At 37.6% G+C, this 17475-nt stretch overlaps 1 protein-coding gene across 1 annotated transcript in view; it reads right to left on the bottom strand.

Annotated features, from left to right (window-relative positions):
- BBS9 (Bardet-Biedl syndrome 9) overlaps nucleotides 1-17475 on the bottom strand; it is a 470178-nt gene that overhangs the window by 110765 nt on the left and 341938 nt on the right. The gene's annotated exons all lie outside the window — the stretch shown is intronic.

Below are 17475 nucleotides of genomic sequence, written 5' to 3'. Positions count from 1 at the left end.
GTTTTTATCTTGATAATCAAATGAAGATACTAAGGAAAAACACTACTAATACATTATGTCCGTAACAGGCATATGTGCTTTAGTTAAATTTCCCCATTGTTGGGGCTTTTATCATGAGGTCAACTCAGGTTGAAACTTCCAGGCCAAAGTTTCTGCCCAAAGTTATGGCATAAGGAAATTAGTTCATCATTTGTAAAGGATGGGAAGATTTTTTTCTCTTAAAAAAATGTTCCATATAATTCAAAATTAGGAAGACTTTAGAAATTAGCTATTTATTTACTATATCTGCTCCTTTAGTGAAGCTACTTTTAAAAAAGGGATGATTTATTTATTTTCTACAAATCACAGACTACAATCTTTTCAGTGGTCTAAGCAAGTTGATGTTATGTAATAATAATTGTCATCATTAACTGGGGCTTTCTAGGAGCCAGGCATTGTGCTAACCTCCTTACAGAGATTAGCTCATTTTATTCTCAAAACAATTCTATGAGGTAGAAATTATTACTGCCCCCATTTTAAAAATAAGGAGACAGAGGGGCTCCTAGGTGGCTCAGCTGGTTGAGCATCCAACTCTTGATTTTGGCTGAGGTCATGGTCTCAGGGTCCTGAGATCGAGCCCCGCATCAGGCTCCCCAGTCAGTGGGGAGTCTGCTTCTCTCATTCTCCCTCTCCCTTTGCCCTCCCTCTGCATGCACTCTCTTGCTCTAAAAATAAATAAATAAATATTTAAAAAAATAATGAGATAGAAAGGGTCAAAGCAATTAGTCAGCAGCAGAGCCAGAATTTATACCCAAGCAATCTGACCCAAGAAATGTCACCAAGTAACATCACCTGCATTGACTTTCTGCCTGCACATCGATTTCATCATAGGCATATGTGGAACAAATTCTATCAGAAGCTTCCCAATGGCAGGTTTCCTCTTTGCTGATATTCTAATACCCCCGTATGAATTAAGATAGGTTTAATTTAATAAAAGGCCAGCATGGATGAATGAGTGAAGAAAATGGAGTCATATGATAGGGGTGAGTTTATACATCAGGGCTGAATACAGCAGGCTGTGCCAGGACTGCCTTCCCTAGGGAGCAACTTTATGTCACTATGCAATTTACTTCCCTTTTCTAGGCTCTAGGTTCATCACCTTTAAAATGTAGGGGTGGGAAATATAATCACTAACATCCAACATAGCTGTAAGTGCCAGATTCAAAAACATTTAAATTATTTTTGGATGATATGTTGTTTTGAATTATCCATGCCACTTCCTGTGTTTCTCATTTCATGTTTACTGATCTGGAGTTTTTAATCTATAAAATAACAATAAGAATAATCCTCATTTATTTTATAATTATAATCCTACAAGAATTAAATGAGAGAGGTAAAAAGATGGACAATACCAAGTGTTGGCAAGGATGTGGAAAAACTGGAAACCTCACATACTGCTAGTGGTAATGTGATATGGCTCAGTCACTTTGGAAACAGGTTGGCAGTTCCTCAGAAAGGTAAACATTGAGTTGCCATATGAGGCAGCAATTACAGTTCTAGATTTATACCTCAGAGAAATGAAAATATATGTCCACTCAAAAACTTGTTCACAAATGTTTATAGCAGCATGATTTACAATAGCCCAAAAGCAAAAACAACTCAAATGTCTGTCCATCAACTGATGAATAGATAAATTATGTGTGGCATATCTATATAATAGAATACCATTCAGCCATAAAAAGAAATGGGAGTACTTACACGTGCTACTACATGGATGAACCTTAAAAACATTCTGCTGAGTTAAAGGAGCCAGTCAGAAGGACTGCATGTTGTTATCATCTATGAGATGTCCAGAACAGGCAAATCTATAAACACTGTAAGTAGACTGGTGGTTGCTTAGGGTTGGGGGGTGGGGGGTGGACAGGAGGGAATGGAAAATGCCTCCTAATGGTTGCACAACCCTGTGAATATGCTAAAAATATTAAACTGTACACTTCAAATGAGTGAACTGTATACATATATAAATTATTTCTCAAAAAGTTGTTAAAAATCATAACAGAAGGAAAAAGTACTGTGAAAGTATAATTCATGTAAGGTAGATAAATTAACCCAAATAAAGGCAACTTTATTTAAGCAACAATTTTGATATGTTAATGGCTATACCATATTGTAACTTGGGCTTAATGACATTCAGAATGATATAATAATCAAATAACTTTGGAGTCAATTACATATGTATGAATACTGGTAATGCTACTACTTGCTAGTTGTACAACTTCGGCTTCTCTACCTTCCTCAGACTTAGTTTTCATCTATAAAATAGTATTCAATCAGTTAACATTCTTTTTATCCATTTCTAATTTGTTTGGCTCCCGGTTACTATTTCTTAATACTCTATAGTTGAGTGCTTATTTCAGTGTAGTAACATCAGGCAAATTCTACTTTTTCTGTTAGGTTAACAAAGACACTGGAAAAAGGAAGACCCTCCTCCAGTACTTGAGGCACACTACTAACTACTACCTCCTAAGGTGATGCAGGACAGCTGGTCATTCTGCAATGCTCCCTGGCCCTCTCTGTGTGGTCACTCAATGGAACAGGGCTCTTCTATAGCCAAGTTCAGTCGAGTTTCAAAGTAAAATGTCATGAGACCATGTATCAGATATGTACCAAAAACCATGCAAGGTTACATGTATTAGATTCCTTTTTTTATTCCTTCAGCAATTCTATTAAAACACACACACACAAACATACAACTTTGCCTGCTCTTGACTTATTCTCTAAAAATCCTCTGAGGCTTGTTAATCAGGGAGCTAAATGTTGGGTTTTTTTAAATACCTTATTGAAAATGCTGGAAAATTTGGTGATTTAAATAAGATGTTTATAAAGTACACTATGAAAAGGCAGAGGGAAAACAAAACTCATACTCAGCCCAAAAAGTAAAAAGAGCAATCGTTAAGTCCCCACCATGCCCTCCATTTTCTAATACTTGGTAAACAGTGGGTATCCCATAAATGCTGGCTGAATTAATGAACCTCAGAGTCCACCTAAAACTCCAGCAAAACTAAACTGCCTCTTAAATCCTAGACATACTCAATCAGGCATTGTCAGGGTCCCAATTTGAATGGAACCCAAGTGATGTCACATGGAAACAACAGATCTCAATATATCTGTCATCTACTTAAAAAAAAAAATTGCTTCAGTTCACCTTTAGCCACAGCTGCCTAACACCAGGCTACAGACAGCTATAATGACTGCCGAAATGAATTGTTTGTTCACATTGGCTGCCCTTTGGTCAGAAAGACACACTTTCTGTCTAGGGGAGATCTGGAAGCAGGCAAGAAAAAGGGCATACTTCCCACAAACAATATTATTTGTGATAGTGTTTGCTGCAGACTCCAACATGGGAAAGCCCCTGCAATAAGGAAGAAGAAAAAATTTACCATGTCTAAACTTTTACTTTGGTTGAAAAGATCCAATTTGTATCCAAAAGAATTGTTCTTTTAACAGAAACAGTGAAATAAGGTTCAAAATGAAAAGAGAAAGGGCATGATGAATCAAATGCCAGATAAGCATGTAACTGCTTCATTATCTGTGTGCTCAACTTTTAACTAGATAAAAGAGAACCCTAGGTTTTTAACTGGAAGGCATAGAAAGAATCTAATTCTTAGCTACTTTTGCTACTGTGTTATTTTGTATAAACAGGACAGGGGACTAGATTACATTCTATTACACTTCTCATGAAGTAAAAACCTAGCATTCCCCTATAACAAGCATTTAGCTGAAATTCCTAAACCAGACCCAGGATTAGAATACATTTCTAACCATGCTATCATTTGGGGGTAGCTATTAAAACAACAGGGAAAATGTACCCATTAGTAAAAAAAAATATTCAGTCACACATGATTTGTCTTCATAAAAAGAGACCTGCTAATTGGCCAAATCACCTGATGCTTTGGAACATTGAGGTATGATCGTTGACTCTTAGAAGTCATGATGGTTTTACTGGTCTAGGATTCTAATTTTCCCTGACACCAATCTACCCTTGCCAAATGCCTTGAGAATTCATTTAAAACTGGTTTTAGAAAAACAAATTATTCCTGAGAAATTTCTTTATACTATGTACTTTTTTTTTTCTTTTTTAACTTTTTTTTTTTCTTTTTTAATGTTCTGCCCAGAAGAATATGAAAGGTGGGCAGTGCTGGAATATAGACTTTGGCTGGGACTTTTAAAACATATACCACTGATACATAAAAATATTAAATAAGACAATAAATCATTGGCAAGTGACACAGGGACAAATTTTGCTATTTCTGCAAAGTTTATTCATCAAATAGACAGGTAACTTAATCAGCTCAAAGGAAACTAACTCCAATTCCTGGCTAATATAATGCTAAAAATACAACTGATCTCAAACCTGATTACTATTTTTACCTTCCTCCCACCCTCCACTCCCCCGCTGACCAAATTTTTACCTCTTTCCATAAAATTACCTACTTATAGCCAAGTGAAACCCCAATTTAAAAAATAGCAATTAATGGAATCAAGCTGTAAAAAAAGAATGAATGTTCTCTGGACCACGATTACTCATTGAACAGATCGCAGTTAAAGCTGGAATCTATGGTTGGCAATGATAGAGCTCGTTTTACAAACCCTGGAGAATGCCACAGTTATCACTGTCCAAAAACAACATTCAAGAGGTCTGATCTGAATAGTTCCTAAGTTCAGAATATTTTAGACCACATTCCGACAGGCAGACATGTCAGTAATTACGTAGCCACCCACACAGCCTTGAGTGCCATCTCCAATGAAGGCAAATGATGGAGAGATGGGTACTTAGTTGGTTATCCTAAGGGCATTCCTTTACCTAAGGCTGCTAATGCTAAGACACATTATTACATGTGATCAATTAAGGCATGCTGATAATCCACCCAAAAAAGCCAAAAGAGAAACTGGAGACTCCAATAGTGTTGATGATGGTGTTGAACATTTCCTTCGTTCCAGAGTTTAAGAGGTAAATGTGGCATTTTCACAACAGAGTGAAATTGTTGAGTTTTCTCTTTCTATGCATCTTTTTTTAAAACATCTAGTTTTTCAGAGTCCATTTCTCTTGAACACCAGTGGTTTTATTTTTGCTTTTTTAGATAAAATACATAATAGTTACACCACTACTATCTGGTAGTACTTTGGCAAGACATGTACAGGGCTATATGGCTCAGATCACACGGAAATAATACAAAAGTCAATGAGTGGAGCTTCCTGGTTTCATATGGAGTGAAACGAGGGTAAATTATTGGTATTTCTACAATCATAGGTTGTTTGGACATTATAACTGGAGGAGGTCTTGCTGAAGATATGTTGTACGTGATTTCTTCTGTGCTATAAACTCCTCCAGGCCAAAGACTGTTTTATTGTTTGGTGTACCCCTTCCATAGCCTTAGTCCCATAACAGGCATTTACTGTAAGTTTACTATACTGAAGCAAAATAAAAAGCCTGACAACTCAGTAGCGCAAGAGTGTCCACTAAGATAGCAATTTATAGGGGTGCCTGGGTGGCTCAATCAGTTAAGTATCCAGCTCTTGATTTCAGCTCAGGTCACGATCTCAGGGTCCTTGGATCAAGCAGGCATCAGGTTCTGCACTCAGTGGGGATTCTGCATGAGGATTTTTTCTCTCTCTCTCTCCCTCCCCCCCACCCCTCCCACTGCTCTCATGATCGCTCTCTCTCTAAAATAAATAAATCTTAAAAAAAGAAAAAGGATACCAATTTATAGGAGCACTACTTGGGCAATGGAAATCCATCCCTACATTCCAGGTGGACAAGACCAAGGCCTACCATTTTTAAAAAGCTTTTATATGCTATTTATTGGATCTACCATAGGTATTAAGTAGCTAGGCTCTAAATTCATAACTTCCACAAGTATTACATTACAATGAATTAGTAAATTCATTCAAGTCTTTACTATTAAGTTTATGTGATGAATGTTATAAAGACGGTAATTTAACTTTAAAATACATCCTCATAGAAAAGGTCATACGATGTAAGCAGGTGAGTCAGTTTAAACTATACCCCAGAGCAGGTTCTCAACCTTGTCACTAATGACATTTGGGGTCAAATAATGTTTTGTTGTGCTGGCCTGTCCTGGGCACTGTTAGAAGTCTAGCAACACTCTGGACTCTATAAACTTGATGTCAATAGCACCCTCCCCCCAGTTGTGGCAACCAAAAATGTCTTGTGACACTGCCAAATATCTCCTTAGGGGCAAAATCACCCTAGTTGAGAACCACTGCTCTAGAGTCTGAGTTTGTGCTCAAAGGAGCTACCCTTCTATAATCAGAAGAAAAGCTCACATCAGAGGTGACTTAAGTTATTGGTGTCTCTACCAATACCGAAGACTTTCTAATTACCATAATGAATTTCAGAAATAGGTTCTGATTAGTGAGATCAGAGGTTGGATAATCAGCATTATGGTGTTAGAAATAGATGCACTGGCAAAATCAACTGTATTAAGATATGTGAATTGGCTGAATATTTTTACACTCATACTTTTCCTTACATGAGAGGGATGAGAATCCAGGAAGACACTGAGAGGATATGGTCCAAGGCTTGAGCCTAAAAGATCCCGTGCCCTGCCTTTGGGGCAGATTTCTAGCTATCCGATGCCCACTATGAGGGTAAGTAGATCCAAAGATTACTGTCCTACCTGCTTCAAGTGAATCTTTCCAGAAAGGTGGTATTCTAGTGCCTACAAGACATAGATTAGAGCTTCACCCAGCCTACTACAGTACAGGCTGCATGAATTGTTCCATGCCCACTATGAGGGTAAGTAGATCCAAAGATTACTGTCCTACCTGCTTCAAGTGAATCTTTCCAGAAAGGTGGTATTCTAGTGCCTACAAGACATAGATTAGAGCTTCACCCAGCCTACTACAGTACAGGCTGCATGAATTGTTCCAATGTTTATTTCATAAATGTCTTTGTATAAGGCAAAATTTGACATGAGACTTACTTCGATTATAGCCAGGGAGAATGGTTACAGGAAAACAGTTCATTCTCATCCATCTCAAGCTTTTTGATGGCTATCATTACTTACCGAAAAGAATTTTGACATGACCAAATTGGCAAAGATAGTGTACAAGGTCAATTAAGTGCTAAGTGACAGGGATAAGTGCAATTTAAGAGCTGCCCGCAAAGAACTAACAGTAAGGAAAACAAATATATTAATAAAAACAACTTCTGCTTACTATGTGTCCACTATGTGCCAGGCACAGTCCTAAGAAGTCAATGGATATTATTCCTAAACCTTTCAACAACATTTTAGGTAATTATTATTTTTGACTTATGAAGAAAACAAGGTTCAGAGAAGTTAAGAAACTTGTTCAAAATCACAGAGCAGGGGTGCCTAGGTGGCTCAGTCGTTAAGCGTCTGCCTTCGGCTCAGGTCATGGTCCCAGGGTCCTGGGATCGAGCCCCGCATCAGGCTCCCTGCTCCGTGGGAAGCCTGCTTCTCCCTCTCCCACTCCCCCTGCCTGTGTTCCCTCTCTTGCTGTGTCTCTCTCTGTCAAATAAATAAATAAAATCTTTTAAATAAAAAAAAATCACACACCCATGCCCAAATTCAAACCAGGGGTGCCTAAAACCTCCAAAGCCCAAGCATTTCCCAACCCACCACACTATAGCTTTAGATAGATACACACACGCACACACATGCACACGCACACACACACGTACACGCGCACACACGCACACACTGCTAGATGACAAGCGTTATACAAATGACTATTGGGTTGAGTTAACATATGAAAAATCTATAAACAAGTCTTCCCCACCAACCTGATTTCCTGGCGATAAAGGGTCTACAGATTCTTCTGTTGGTCCCTCTTTTAAGTAAATCCACATTTGAATGTTTGAACGTTTGTGGTTCAGAAAAGCACTCACAGTGCTGAACATCACTCCTACTGTCTTCCATCTACATCTCTGTTACCTGTCTGGCCCTGGAGTCATTGAGTTTGCAACCCCTGCAATAATCACAAACCTTTCAAACATAAAACAACTACAACAAGTATGGAGAAACAGAAATCGCCCACATGACAAGTGATTAAATCTGAATCTGGGTTCTGGTTCTGTCCCAACACTCCCTGTAGTTTCTGACACCATTAATCCCTTCAAACTTCAGCTTTCTCCTCCATAAAGGAGAGGTATTTGCTGCGGAGCTCAAATGAGATGCAATATAAATGTGTTTGTCACAACACCTAGCACATAGTAAGCACTCAGTACAGCTTAGCACTGTTACTGTTATTATTATTTATTGTTCTCTGGCTAAATACCCAACCAACCAACTTTTTATTAAAACAAAAAACTATTACATACAGTAGCAACCCCTTCCTTTGCCTTTTCATCTCTAGTTTACAGGCCCAATAACTTCAGCATCTCTTCATGGGATTGATTTAGCCCACAAGTTATATACATTATTTACCAACATGTGTAGCATAATTCCCACACCCTACACTTTCAAAGCACCTGTATGTCCCCTTCCATTATATCCATCACATTCAGAATAACTTGTTTGATCATTTTAAGCTCTGGGAAGGCAGGAATTGTGTTTTATCTTATTTACTGTTGTGTCCCTGCCACCTAGTACAGGGCCTAACACATAGCAGGGATCAACAAATATCTGAATTGGAACTGAAATAAACTCCATCTGGCATATCTTGGAAAAGTAGCATCTTGGCTTAACACTACTATCTGAAGCTTCTCTCAGAAGTAGAGCTAATGCTATGGTGAGCACTGTGAATAGTACAAGACCGATGAATCACGGATCTGTACTTCTGAAACAAATAATGCAATATACGTTAAGAAAAAAAAAAGAAGAAGATAGCAGGAGGGGAAGAATGAAGGGGAGTAAGTCGGAGGGGGAGACGAACCATGAGAGACGATGGACTCTGAGAAACAAACTGAGGGTTCTAGAGGGGAAGAGGGTAGGGGGATGGGTTAGCCTGGTGACGGGTATTAAAGAGGGCACATTCTGCGTGGAGCACTGGGTGTTATGCACAAACAATGAGTCATGGAACACTAATCAAGAACTAATGATGTAATGTATGGTGATTAACATAACAATAAAAATTATTTAAAAAAAAGAAGTAGAGCTAATGCCTAGCATACCAGTTGTGATGTCTAAAAAATAGCACACTTCCTTAATTCCATAATGCACTTTGCTTGTTAGGTGCCCCCCCCCAGACACACCCATTCTAATGATTTTCAAATCATAATGTGTCTTATCTCTTTGTTCATTTAATGTGCTAATTTTACCTTTTATTTTCAAAGGTAATCAAATCAACAATGTGGCTTAAAATTAACATATTAGGGGCACCTGGGTGGCTTAGTCTGTTAAGCATCTGACTCTTGATTTCAGCTCAGGTCATGATCTCAGGGTTATGGGATCAAGCCCCACATCGGGCTCTGAGCTGGGCATGGAGCCTGCTTAAGATTCTCTCTCCCTCTGCCCCTCTCCTCCTCCCCATCTCTAAAAAACAAAAACAAAAAATCTTTAGAATCTACTAAATATATTTTTGTTTGGTATTTTGTTTGGAATCATACCTCCCAATGTCAGGGTCTTCATCCAGTTCCCAGAAAATAAGTGTTCCCAGAGCATCCCTAGCTGTCCTTTGTGGGGCATTCTCTCTTCTTTTCTTCTTTTTTTAAGCTTTTATTTAAATTCCAGTTAATTAACATCAGTATAATATTAGTTTCAGGTGTACAATACAGTGATTCAACATTCCATACAACACTGGGTGCTCGTCACCACAAGTATACTCCTTAATCCCCAACACCTATTTAACCCATCCCCCCCACCCACCTCCCCTCTGGTAACCATCAGTTTGTTCTCTATAGTTAAGAGTCTGTTTCTTAGCTTGTCTCTCTCTCTCTCCCTCTCTCTTCCCTTTGCTCATTTGTTTCTTAAATTCCACATATGGGTGAAATCATACGGTATTTGTCTTTCTCTGACTGACTTAATTCACTTAGCATAATACTCTCTAGCTCCATCCATGTCATTGCAAACGGCAAGATTTCAATCCTTTTTATGGCTGAGTAATATTTCATTATGTATATGTGTGCATATATATATATATATATATATATATACACACACACACATACATTATATATATATATATATATAATATACAAACACAATCTTCTTTATCCATTCATCAGTCAATGGACAGTTGGGCCATTTTCATAAAGGTCCCCTCAGCCTTACCTGCACTTCCCAGTGGGACCTAATGTAGGCCAAGCATGAGTTCTTTCATATGGTCTCCATAACAAAATTGTGCAGTAGAGTTGCTAGATTCACTCTGGTCATGATGAAACTGAGGCCCTTTCTGAAAGGTTTGAAAGACTGTCCACAAACATGCAGCCAGATTCAAACCCAAGTCTGTCTAGTCCTAAAGTCCATGTTCCTCCACTGCACCCCCTGTTGCTACAGAACCTTAGCTCCATGGAGCTAGAAAATTCACTTCTGCAAATTTTTCACTAATTTTTAAAAATTTAATTCTGCTTTCTTATGATCAATGAAAAAATCCATTTTGGGAAGGTAGTAAAGTATATTTCTTATTAATAAAGGCTAAGACTGATTTACCCTAGTAAACATTTGTGAGATAGTGACTTTTTCACAATTACAAAAGTAATTTTTGGTAACTATTTTCAAAATGATCTTGAGCTACAAAACTAGCCAAAAGATAGTAAATATCTATGTACATTTCTAATGTACATAAGACTAGAATAACATAAAAAGGAAAAGGATCCACAATGGTTTCAGTCCTGGCATCAATATTCTCATTTAAAGTTTCCCCTTTTAAATAAAACATACAAATAAAAACAAAAACAAAACAGGTAGAAAAACAAAAGAAAAAATATTTTTTTGCCTCAACAAAAAAAAGGGAGAAAAAAGTAAAAAAAAAAAAAATTACAAACACAAGCAAATAAATGTGGTATATATTAAAATGAGATCTTTTCTTGAAATGTCCAAGTCTGGATTTGATAGGATGAGAGGTCCTTCTAAATCCAAAACCTATCTTTTCTTCCCTCTAAGTGGCTGAAATAGACTATATGAGGAAGATTGTGTCTGATGAGAGAGGTATGGGTTGCAAACTAGTTCTTTTTAGTTTACTTAAATCAAACAGGTGCCACAGCTAAATGAGAATCCTCTAATAGAGTCCATTTACCAGAAATCTGAATCCATTTTCAGGGAATAACAAAAGAAAAAGATTATCATCACACCAGGAACTGATTCACACAGCCGCTTTTTGTTTAAACTCTTGGTATTAATATCCAAAGATGTGATAACGAGCTCAATTTGGATAAAATAACAGGTATCACAACAACTATCCAGAGGAGAAATTTAAAATCTGGGGATAGACTGCCATGTTGGCACTTGTGGCCTGCATGAGTGATGGGAAAGATTACAGTTTAGCTTGTGAACCCTCAGGAAGCAGTTCTTTGTTTCAGCTCTCTAGAGTTTTACCCTGCAGCCATCATTTTAATTCTCCTAAGAACACCTTAGAAAAGTAGGGTTTAACAGTCCTTAGAGAAATTACGGTTTGATGATTAAAAAATAGTATTAGGAAAGATTATACACGTTATTAGGGAACTGCTCACCGCAAGAGTTCCAGGATGTCAGAAACCCATTCTGGCAGAAGAAAGGCAAAACATAAATGTTGCATAAAAAGAAACTGATATGAGGGCATAGGTGTGGTTAGGTGGAAGAAAGAGATTTTGAAGTTGGTAGTGGTAAGTATCTCCATAAAATGGGATCATGATCTGGGTTTATTTTGACTTTCTCTTTTCTCAGAAACTTAGTAATTTTCTTCGCTATCACAGTTTTCTAATTTGTATGGGTGATTTCATGTATAGCTTATAGTCTACCACATCTCTGACACTGATGATTATTTTCCCTGTGATCACTAAGTTGTGATACTGGGACATCAAGTTGAGATGTTATGTTAAAAGGGACGGGGGCGGGGTGGCGGCAAGTGAAAGGAGAGCCCTGAGCCTCTCCCTAACTCTTTCTCAGTTTGGGCATAAGGTTTCTGTTCCCTAATGATTGAGAAAAAGACAATTTATAAAGGACAAGGACCCAGACATATCAACTGGCCACTCTGGCCAGAGCTACTGGGAAACCGGGGACCAAAGTATGGTCATGGATGAAAGGGGAAAAGAAATGGCCCAGACAACTTCTTCAGCAGCAAAAATCTGCCTTCGGCTCAGGTCATGATTCTGAGGTCCTGGGATCAAGCCCCCTGCTGGGCCTGCTCAGCGAGGAGCCTGCTTCTCCCTCTCCCTCTGTCTGCCGCTCCCCCTGCTTGTGTTCTCGTTCGTTCTTTCTTTCTCTCTCTCTCTCTGTCGAATGAATAAATACAACCTTAAAAAAAAAAAAAAGATTGCTTGGTATGTTAGAAACTCAAGGCCCTCGACTTAACAGTTTGATTCCCAGTTTTGCTGTTTCTCCAAATATTCTTAATTAATATATTCCAAATGGAGACCTACTATTCCACTAACTTAGAAGGAAAGAATATAATATCAGTATCTTGTCTGGAAAAAAAATAGCATCTGGAACAAATTTCTGTTTAAGAAATGAGGATACCAATGGATTACAATGAATCTTTGGCATATGTCCTTAAACAAAGAATATTTTTTAAGACTAAAGATTTGTCAGATTATACAGGAGTAGAGGGGACATTCAATAGTTGGGTTCAAAGGATTTCCAATATCAAAAAAATGGATAGAAAGAACTTTTGCTTTCTGTAACGCTGGTATTGAATTTCAATTTCTAAAATAAAACATGTCGTTGACTTTGGACATGCACAGGATGAGGAGAAAGGGTAAGACATCACTGAACAAGTCATAAATTCAACTTGGTCTCAATAAAAGATATTACTAGCTAAGACAATGAAGCATGTTTTCTTGGCTGGTAAGAGCACCAGCGAATATCAGCTCTGGTCTCAAGCAGCTAAAGAGATTAGGAGAAAGAAAAAGGCTTCCCGAGGATCCCACGCTTCATCTCAACAGTTACCAGGGCCACCTCTGAACAGGCAACGTCTGCAGAAAGACAGAAGTTACTGAGATTTTTTTCAGCGTCTATAAAAACAACAACAATAACAAGTTGGCTTCTATGTTGGGTGAGGGAAAAGAGTAGGATCTCAGCTTCGTCCCCCAACCTCACAATTCTGAACAAACCTACGCCTTAAAAATCGACACGTTTAAAAGTTAGTCAAGGATCCCCGAATATATAAAAAAGTATTGGAGAAATCTATTCACTTTAAAGAATAATAGTTAACAGACTCACTTTCATGTTCAGCAACTCTCTGAACGCACTAAAACCAGAATCTGATTTAAAGAAATTTTGTTTCTTTACAGCTTTTTCTCAGAGCACACTGATACAGCCCCAGAGGAGATACTTGGCCTGCTGGCTCCCTCACTTCCAGGGCTTCTCTGCGGGGCTGCCCCTGACCCATACATCCATGAGGAGATCATGTACAGCCCATTTGAATAATACGAATTGGCTCCTGTTTGTAAGGGGAACTGCTCCAAGACTGCCGCTGATTGGAAGCTGAAAAACAAGTTAGCCTAGAAGATTCAGACTGAGTGAAAACTGCCCCAGATTCAACTTTGGCAGGGAGTCTTGAGCTAAAAATTACATCCCTGAATTTTGGAGAGGACAGAGACCACTTTGGTGTTCCCCTACACATTCCCCCAACCCCTGAAAGAGCATAAAAAAAGAAAAGATTAATTTCCAAAGTTAGGAAATTAGGCTTCAACCCACCATTGTGTGGTCATAAGAATTACACCCAACTACTCATGAGTCATAAGGCACTGGATTCAATCAGTGAATGAATTCATCTTTTTTCCAGTGGCTATCTCTACTGCACCAAAGAACTGGCAAAAATGAACAAGTTGGGGAAAGTGAGCCACTGGCCTTCTTACAGTTCACACCTAATCAACTACTTAATTTTGGATTTGAATGTATCAACTAATTTGACCATATCTTCCCACTCTCATCAAGGCTGATTATTCACTACATCCCACCACGTCCACCTTATACAGACCCAGAAGAAAAATTCCTCTCAGTATTAGGGAGGTCAATCCGATACTGAAAAACCAAACAACAACAGATAAACAAGCACACAAAAAACTAAAACAAGAAAAAGAAGTGTCCTCTGTTTCTTTAAAACATTAAGAATCTTTTAAAAGGATGTGATTCCAATTTTGTACTGACTAGAGAGAAATCAAATCTGTGGCTCATGTCTAGCAATGTAGGAATATTTTATATATATTTTCATCCAGACTGCTTGAGACTTACTGAGAAATCTACTTTGATTTAATTTACCTTTTTTTTTTTTTTTTTAGACTGTCTTGGGTACTACTGGGCTGCCTTGACTAATTAACAAGTGCAACTTCTTGCTAAATTTGATTTAAGTGGTTCATCCAAGGCTGAGCACAATAAAAACAGTCTCAATTCAGTTCAAGTAACATCAGTAATGTTTAGGTCTCAATCCAATAAGTCTCATTTCAGAACATTTTCTCCATATCACCTTAATACTAATGCCAAGTACCTGCTGATCATTTACTATGCGCCTGGTACCTCCCTCAAAAAGGAGATTCTTGTATTTGAAAGCCTAAAGGTAACACTGTGTAAAAGTTCAAGTGGAGATCAAACTAGCATCTATTAAACCAAGGAAAATATCACACGGTACTAAATTCAGCGGTAAACTTCAAAGTATTTCCTGTAAATGATCTTGATGAGCTTAATAAATGAAGGCTGGAGTTGTTAGGAGAGACTCCCTGGAGTTTGGAGAACCTAAATTTGTTGCGTTGAAGAAGTCTGTAGGTGATTCCAAGCAAGGTATATACGCCAGTGAAGGCATAGAGGTAAGACTCTGTTTTCATGGGCTAATGACATCATGTTTTCGTAAAGCAATGACGAGACCCATGTGAAAAAAAAAAGCAAAAGTTATAGGATAGAAACTTCTGGAAAATCAATTATGTGAGGACATAACAAATCAAATCAAAGATTTGAGCTTGGTGATTACAGTGGCCAAAAAGAGTGCCCCATCTTTCCATCTCGGGCCAGGTCAATATTGAAAGTAACTACTTCTCTTTATGGAGTATAAAGATTTCCTGCTCAAGGCCAAGGACCAGATTATTTTAAGATAGGCTACCAATTATCAAATATTTCAGTCTGTGTTTAAGCTATTTCCTAGAGAAAATAAAGGTGTTTATTCTTCATTTAGAATTCATGACTTACTCGAGCTATGAGATTAAAACGTAAAACTGCCCCTTCTCTTGATTTCTATCCAGAATCTGGTTTACTAATCCACCTTTAGAATGGAGATAAATAACATACTCTAATCTAAAGGAAATGAATAAATCCCATTTCCATTCCAGAACAGCCCAGAAACAGAAACGGTAAAGTGTGTATGCCCCAAACAACAAAAGGGTCTTATCCTCTAAAAGCCACTGAAGCACTAATGCTTTAAATCCCAACATTTCTGCCAAAGTCTATAGAACCTGGAAAGATACAGGTTTAATACCATATAATTTCAACTGAACTGGAAATAGTGTGGTTTCTAACATAGTTTCAGCAGACAAATTTAAGGCTGGCTAACTCTTAAATTGAAAGAAACATATTCTAAAATTAGTAATTAGGAGAGGGAAAAGGCCAGTATAATTAGAAGCTCTAAAACTTACTACTAAACATAACGTTATTTCCAGGATATCCCTTTCTGTCTCAATTGTACAACGTATTTTCTATTTTGAGCCATCCTTCATGGCATCTCATCTATGTTATTAGTTAAACTTAAAAAATAGGCCACCACAGCTTTTGGTAACAGATCCCTTTTTCAAATCTGGATTAAAAAAGAAAAGAGAGTTACAACCAAAAGACCAATCACAATGGGATACATGAGTATCAGTGATGTACGTTTTCCCCCCCATTCAAGGCAACATGGTAGTCAACCAAAAGGGAGACCCTTTCTCGCCCACTCAGTAAGCACCTGCATATAACCAGAGGTTCCTCTATTTCCCTAACTCTTACTTTCTCACTCTCTAAAATGAGAAATACCATACTTGTCCATTTTCTTCAAGAATATATGAGAAATGAGAAGACACTTGGTTTTTTTTCAAGAATGTTATATTCTGAGATAGAAAAATCACAATTTTAGCCACCAGGCCCATGCTTACACTCTAATCTCTGCTTTACCTGATATAATTCACTACTAACTTCTACTCTAGCTGCTGCTTCATATATTATATAATAGTTCCAGATATTGACATTAATAAGCCAATGTTCCAATAAAAAGTGTCCCTGTTTGCAGGGTGCACATCCCTCCCAAGTTTACTACTAACAATAACTGCCTCAAAACCTAGCATCATATTTAACTCACAAGTCCTCCTTTAACCACTTAAATATTAAGTAAGTCACCAAGAACTTTCAGTTCTGCCTTCAAAATATCTCCCTGTATGTATTTCTTCCTCTCCACTCCAACCACCACTATCCTCCTCAAATCACCTCTAGTTCAGGTAAACTGAAAGAGAGGAGAAAAGATCACTCAGACTGTGCCAGAGAGAGTGATTATTAATATTTTAAGAAATACCTTCTCAGACAATTCTGAAACTAGCTCCACATATACAGATATGTATACAAGTTTACATGAACGTGATATTTTAGGTGCTTTGCTTATTTTATGCAACATTATATAATAAATCAATAATAAATACAATAAATATCAGACCACATAATTTAATTTTAAATATAATTTTCTATACTTGTATTTCCTAACTGATCTATTCCTCATTTTATAGAAAAGAAATACATGTGTGGAAGTTATAGGTCTTGCCCATGCTATGGAATAATTTAGTAACAATACTCAAAGTCTCCCCAATCTTGCCAGTGTTTATCTTACCTAATCTCAGTTTATACTAACTCTCCTATATCAGCCTTTTTATCAAAAATAATTTGGTCCACTCATCATTTCCCAGACACCTCGAGTATCTCCACTAACATACATTAACTTGTACTCTTCCTTCTGCCTATAAATCCTTCTTAATCTCCTCTTAAATGTGTGTCCTTCCCTCAAAATTAAACATAAGCTTTGCCTTCATTTATGCACTCATGACTCATTCATTCAACATATATTTATGCTGTATTATGCCCCAGTGCTAAAGATTCAGAGTTCAATAATACACACACCAACCCTGACCCTAAGCAATTTAGCCACTAATGATCAAGGAAGACAACTATACAAGTAATAACACAAAAATGTGATAAACATTAGGTAAAGGTTCATGGCAGAGACCTACAGGGCAGCCAATAGGAGAACTTCCTCTGTGAAGCTTGAAAAGACATCCTGGTCTGTAGTGTCTCCTCCTAGGTCAGAATTCCTCTGTCATTTATTTATTTATTACCTATACTGTTCATTTTGAAACTTCGTCTATGCTCT

Source organism: Eumetopias jubatus, unplaced genomic scaffold (genome assembly GCF_037043125.1).
Source record: "Eumetopias jubatus isolate StellerSeaLion01/CBP00866 unplaced genomic scaffold, mEumJub1_p1.0 scaffold_14, whole genome shotgun sequence".
NCBI classification, from domain to species: domain Eukaryota; kingdom Metazoa; phylum Chordata; class Mammalia; order Carnivora; family Otariidae; genus Eumetopias; species Eumetopias jubatus.
The sequence above is the reverse complement of the archived record's forward strand: the minus strand, read 5'-3'. Positions and strand labels throughout refer to the sequence as shown.